Source organism: Sapajus apella, unplaced genomic scaffold (genome assembly GCF_009761245.1).
Source record: "Sapajus apella isolate SASKATOON/1434 unplaced genomic scaffold, GSC_monkey_1.0 scaffold19, whole genome shotgun sequence".
NCBI lineage: Eukaryota > Metazoa > Chordata > Mammalia > Primates > Cebidae > Sapajus > Sapajus apella.
Genome location: NW_022436959.1, coordinates 30,126,277 through 30,132,365, shown reverse-complemented (window position 1 = coordinate 30,132,365; position 6,089 = coordinate 30,126,277). Strand labels below are relative to the sequence as shown.

General features: G+C 40.5%; 1 long non-coding RNA gene across 1 annotated transcript; it reads left to right on the top strand.

The window, feature by feature from the left end:
* The first annotated feature begins 425 nt into the window (after positions 1-425).
* Positions 426-3,891, top strand: LOC116557597. Its single transcript, XR_004271593.1, has 3 exons — positions 426-438; positions 1,655-1,658; positions 3,752-3,891. It is a non-coding gene; the product is annotated as an uncharacterized LOC116557597 (long non-coding RNA).
* The last annotated feature ends 2,198 nt before the right edge of the window (positions 3,892-6,089 follow it).

Here is a 6,089-nt window from a genome sequence, read left to right as displayed (position 1 = left end):
AGCACCTGGCATGTAGTATGAATTTTTAAATGTCAGCCATTATTATTGTCATTTTGGACATAAGTCAACATTTGACTAGACACCACCACAATTACAAAAAGCAGAACTTACGTCTGGGTCAGGATACCCTGCCCACCCCTCCAGACCTGAAAACTTGAGCAGGACCCTTCTCAATGATTCCCATAAGTTTCTCACAAACTTAAAAGCTATATGGAAATTTTTGTATTTCAAAAAAATTTTCTCAGCCTTTACGATCTTTAAACTTAACTCTTCCATATGTGAAAGGAGTTTGCTTATAGCCTTTCTTTAACAGTAGTTCACAAAATTAAGTTTTCTATGAAAACTCTATACAAAATTGAATTCTCTCCGATAATTCTCAGCTCTGCCTGCATATCAGAAGCATCTGTGCAACTTTATAAGACATTCTCAGACATGATCGTCTACCAAGAGTTACATGGCAGTGGGCCTCTCTGTGGCCTGGATGATCCCATCTCTTAAAAGCCCCTTTGAAGATTCTGATGACCAACTACAGTTGAGCACCACAGACCCGCTGTCTGATTACAAATAATTCAAAATTGTACAGAGGAAGTGATGCAGAAATAGATACTGACTGCACCAAGAGGGCTGCAGGCAGCCCTAAGCTATTCTCAGGTTTCTCTCTGCCCACCACCCACTACGTTCTGCTATCTAGAGAATTATGCAGACTGGAAGTGACCTCATCCCTGCAGAGTCCCAGCAGGGCTTCAAAGGGGTGCAGCCTCTGCTGTTGCTAGGTTAATGCTACATCAGACCAGAAGCTGGGAGGAAAAAAAATGGGAGATGGTTAGGAAGGATGTATAGAGTAGAAGAAAGGGAAGAGAAGGAGGGAAAATGCTAGGAGTAAAGCTATGTCTGTGAGTCTGAATGTAGAAAATAAATGTGACTGAATGACAGAGATATTTCCAGAGAGAGCAATAAGCCCAATTGCAGCTGTTTAGAGGCCTCCTCGTTTGCTGCACTTTAAATAATGCAACTTCTGTTTTTGCTTGTACTTTCTGTAGAGAAAACCATTGCCTAAAGTTGTATTCATTTGTCTCTGTGTCATATTTCTGTTCCCACTCTGTGACTGTACATTATTTGCATGTTATTTTTCTCGTCATTATCAGAGTTAGCAGAACATGGTACTTGACACAGACCTCTTTTGCTCCACAGATTAGTGTTGAATTAATAGATGGTGAGCTGGTAGACTGCCCTCTACACACACATTCCAGCCTAATCTCCCCCAGATCTTGGGTTAAGTCTATGCCTCCCACCAGACTGTGAGTCCCTCAGGTAAAGAACCTCGTACATCTACCATCTCCTGGAATGGCACTGGCATTGAGCAAGTGCTTGACTATTTGCTATATCCCAAGTGAATTTTCTATCTTAATATTATTTGGCTGGTGACTGATTTCCTTATCACTAGGAATGAAATAAATGCTAGAAAGAAAAGAAAAAAAAACATAGCATAGGGTCCTCACTATGCAATTCCTTTTTGATGTAACTACAGATAAGCTATGAGATTTATTTAAGTTTCCATTCAGTAAACTTACTGTACTAAATCAGCTCTAAGGACATTTCCAGTCAGAAAAATGGAAGCACTAGACATATCATATAAGAAGTATTTGAAGCACAGCACTGTAGAGAAACTAACGGACCTGTATAAATTCCTTGCAGATCAACCTGAATTCATATAACCCTCACCCGAACTTTGAAATGTGTATTTTGTTCCAATTTGAAGATTAAAAAATAAAGTCCCAGAGCTTTGATTTAAGGTCAGATATGAAGTTACCAAGAATATGCCTAGTATATACACCCAAACCTGTTTGAACCCATAGCCCATTCTTGCTAACCTCCGCACACTGCTTCTGCCATGGGAGACTGATTAGTTGGCTTCTTGGTGATGCTGCCTAAAGAACAGGTGGCTTCTTTAGGATGGAAAATAGTTTCCACCGTTCCTTTGTCACAGATCATAACAGAACACAGAGTTTTATAGCATGACTTTACAGTATTACTAAATGATGTCTTTTTCTTAACTCTGCCTTAATTCCCTTATTGGAGCCTATTAAAAGAGTCAGAGGCACTTAAAAATTATTTTAGTTGTATTATTAAGAATGAAGAATAAAATCTTTCCCTGCCTTGTATAGGCCTTGGGGCCAGTGTCTTTCCATCATCCCAGCATCCAACCCTCCCTCCTTCCTTCCCCAGACATCAAATTTAAACAATTTGGCCGGTATGGTGGCTCATGCCTGTAATCCTATCACTTTGGGAGGCCAAGGCAGGTGGATCACCTGAGGTCAGGAGTTTGAGAGCAGCCTGGCCAATATGGTGAAACCCCATCTCTACTAAAAATACAAAAATTAGTCAGGTGTAGTGGTGGATGCCTGCAACCCCAGCTACTCGGGAGGCTGAGGCTGGAGAATCACTTGAACCCAGGAGGCGAAGGTTGCAGTGAGTGGAGATGGTGCCATTGCACTCCAGCCTGGGCAATACGCGTGAAACTCCACCTCAAAAAAAAAAAAAAAATCATTAGTCCAGGTACACCCTTGAACTTAGAAGCTATACTTTTCTAACAGCTTCTGCTAAGAAAGTTATTTTAAATAAACTCTGAAACTTGGAAAAAATACTTCATAGAAATCTGATCTAGTTGGTTACCAGCATTTACATTATGAGAATCTCTTTTCTATGAAGCATAAAATTACAACTCCACATGATAATAATAATGCTTTTTAGTATTCCTTGATTGAGAAAAATGTGATAAAAAGTTATAATAAATTGACAAGTTTTGAAATGTTTGTATTTTCTGCATGTCAACATCTACATCCATCTGAAAAATAATCAGTTGTATATGTGTGAAAAATAGCTAACTGCAAGATAGGCCAGGCCAATTGTCAAGGGCTTTTGGTGGCATACCAAAGAGATTCAAATTTATTCTCTGGGCAACATGGAGTAAAGAAAGGTTTTAAGGCAAACTGGAAAGATCAGGTTGATTTTTCTTTTCTGAAGATAATCTTGGCAGTAGTATAGAGAGCCAAATGTGATATGGAATAAACAGAGGCAGGAGGTCAGGAGAAGGGGGAATAGAATGCCAGGAGCCAAAGTGATCCAGAGATACCTCCCAACACTGGAGGACTTGGGGAAAAACTAGATATGAGCAATGCAGGAGATGGAGCATCCAGAGATCCTTCCAGATTTAGAAATATTTGAAGGATGTTATCCTGAAAAGAATAAGAAACACCAGAGGATATACATTTGTTTAGCTGTATACTTTGGGTGGGCTGGGGGTTAGAGTGGTGGAATGGTTGATGAGAGTGATAATACTAATATGGACTGTGATGGTTACTATTGATTGTCAACTTGATTGGATTGAAGGATGCAAAGTATTGTTCCTGGGTGTATCTGTGAGGGTGTTGCCAAAGGAGATTAACATTTGAGTCAGTGGACTGGGAGAGACAGATTCACCCTCACTCTGGGTGGACACCATCTAATCAGCTGCCACGGAGGCTAGGATAAAAGCAGGCAAAGGAATGTGGAGGACTAGCCTGGCTGAGTCTTCTGGCCTTCATCCTTCTCCCATGCCGGATGCTTTCTGCCCTCAAACATCAGACTCCAAGTTCTTTAGCTTTTAGACTCTTGAACTTATGCAAGTGGTTTGCTAGGGACCCTCAGGTCTTCAGCCACTGACTGAAGTCTGCACTGTAGGCTTCCCTACTTTTGAGGTTTTTGGACTCAGACTGGCTTCCTTGCTGCTTAACTTGCAGAGGGCCTATTTTGGGACTTTATCTTGTGATCATGTGAATCAATTGTCCTTAATAAACTCCCTTTCATATATACATCTCTCATATTAGTCCTGTCCCTCTAGAGAACCCTGACTAATACATGGACTTAAATGTATTAAGCTTGAAATAATAAGGATACATCAGGTGATGTCCCTTCAGCATGTTATTGGATATTTAATTCTGATAATGAGATCTCAGCTGAATCTTTGGTCAGCAGGAAATCATAGTTAATGGCAATAGCTTACAAGTTAGAAAATCCCCACTTGAAATCTATTTACTAACTAGCTAGAGGAAAATCTTGAACTTTATAGAGCCTTAATTTCCTCATTTGAAAACTGGGATAATCAATGCCAACATCAGGAATTTCTTTCAAAAGATTCTAGGTTTTCAAAAAATTAGAGATGATATATCTTGACATTGTGCATGGCAAGTGGTAGTTGCTCACTAAGAAGCAGGTGCTATTATTATGTAGATTGCAAGACACTAGACTGTTGGTAACATCCACTGAGGCAGTGAAATTGATCATCATCATCCTTGGAGAACAAAATAGAGAAAAATAAAAGGCAGGGCTCTGGGGATTCAATACTAGAGAAACAACCGAAAGAGCGGCAGGCGGAAGAGGCTGAGAAGGTAAGAAGGGAATAGGGAAAGGACAGTGATTTGGCAGTCACTAGAGAAAAGACTTTCAATAAGCAGGAGGTAGATCTGATTTCTGAAGATGGGGACTAAACATTAATGTTGAATTAATAAGGGAGTTACAATGCCCTGAAGAGTAATGTGAAGGTAATGACAACATGCTGGGACAGTATGCAGGCACTTCTAGAGCTATAAAAGGTTAATTATCAAAATCATTACATAATTGCAAGAGACGGAAATTAACCTGGATTCAAAATGAGAGCATAATAAACCGTATCGACATGGCTAAAAAAAAATGGATTTACCTATTTGACATACCTGGAGCACTTAATATCTGCTACGGCTTCCACTACTGATGAAAGAAAAATGTGTCCTTGCCCTTTCCGTCTGTCTGATTTTGGTGACCAAGATTAAATGGGGAAATACAGGCATTACAAACACATCAGGGGAGGGTAGATAATTTTTACAACAAATGAGAAATAATCTTGTCAAAAAAGAAGAGTCTGTTTTACTCTATAGATATGAATCAAAAATTTGAATTTAAAAATATGTTCAAACAAAAAAAAAGTGTAAGTGAGTCTCTTTCTCTCCCTACCAAATCTAATTCATCAACAAATGCTGTTAGCTTTATTTCCCAAATCAACTGCAAATCCAACCCCATTTATGGTGGCCTTCTACAATGTTAAATTAGCTGAACTGAACTACATTTTGCAGAATTCTTTTCCCTGTGTGGTTGTAGGTCACAGTTGAATGTAAAAAAAATTTGCATGTGATTTCAACTTGAGATGTGAAGGTGTTGCCAATAAGGTTAAGCAGTCAGTGCAGGGCGCCTTGCTGGAGCTCATGCATCTGCTAGCTTACTTTGTTGGAGTAGGGCAGCAGCTGGGCCCAAAGCTCCTCTAGCTCCCTCTTTGTTTCCTCTTCTAGCCTCCCCACGTCCTGGGCCAGGTGCTTGCATAACTCTGGGAGAAGGTCACCAGCATCTGCAAGTCACTGAGACACATATGAGAAGCCCATCTGTCAACACTTACCCTGCTTTACATTCAGCTTTTCTTCCTAACTGCTGTGCCTACTGACTTCAGTGACCTTAGGGCTACTGTTAGATATGGACAGCTTTCCGTAGACTTTATCACACAGTGGGTAAGGTCTAAACCCTGTAATAAATCCTTTTTCATGTCACTTATAGCAGCTGTTTCCCTGACTAATACGGAAATAGATACCAAAGTGGTGCCATGGGAAAATAACCTTAAGGGTGGTTCTCTAAATTAGTTCTATGCCACCTAGAATTTTTTTTCTATGATTAGAGAGACTTTGATAATTCATGGTATAAACCACAAAGTGTCTGAGACAGAACTCAGTTGATTTAGAGTTTTATTTTGCCAAGGTTGAAGATGTGACTAAGAAAAAGAAATACAAGTTACAGCGGCCGGGCGCGGTGGCTCACGCCTGTAATCCCAGCACTTTGGGAGGCCGAGGCGGGTGGATCACGAGGTCAAGAGATCGAGACCATCCTGGTCAACATGGTGAAACCCCGTCTCTACTAAAAATACAAAAAATTAGCTGGGCATGGTGGCGAGTGCCTGTAATCCCAGCGACTCAGGAGGCTGAGGCAGGAGAATTGCCTGAACCCGGGAGGCGGAGGTTGCGGTGAGCCGA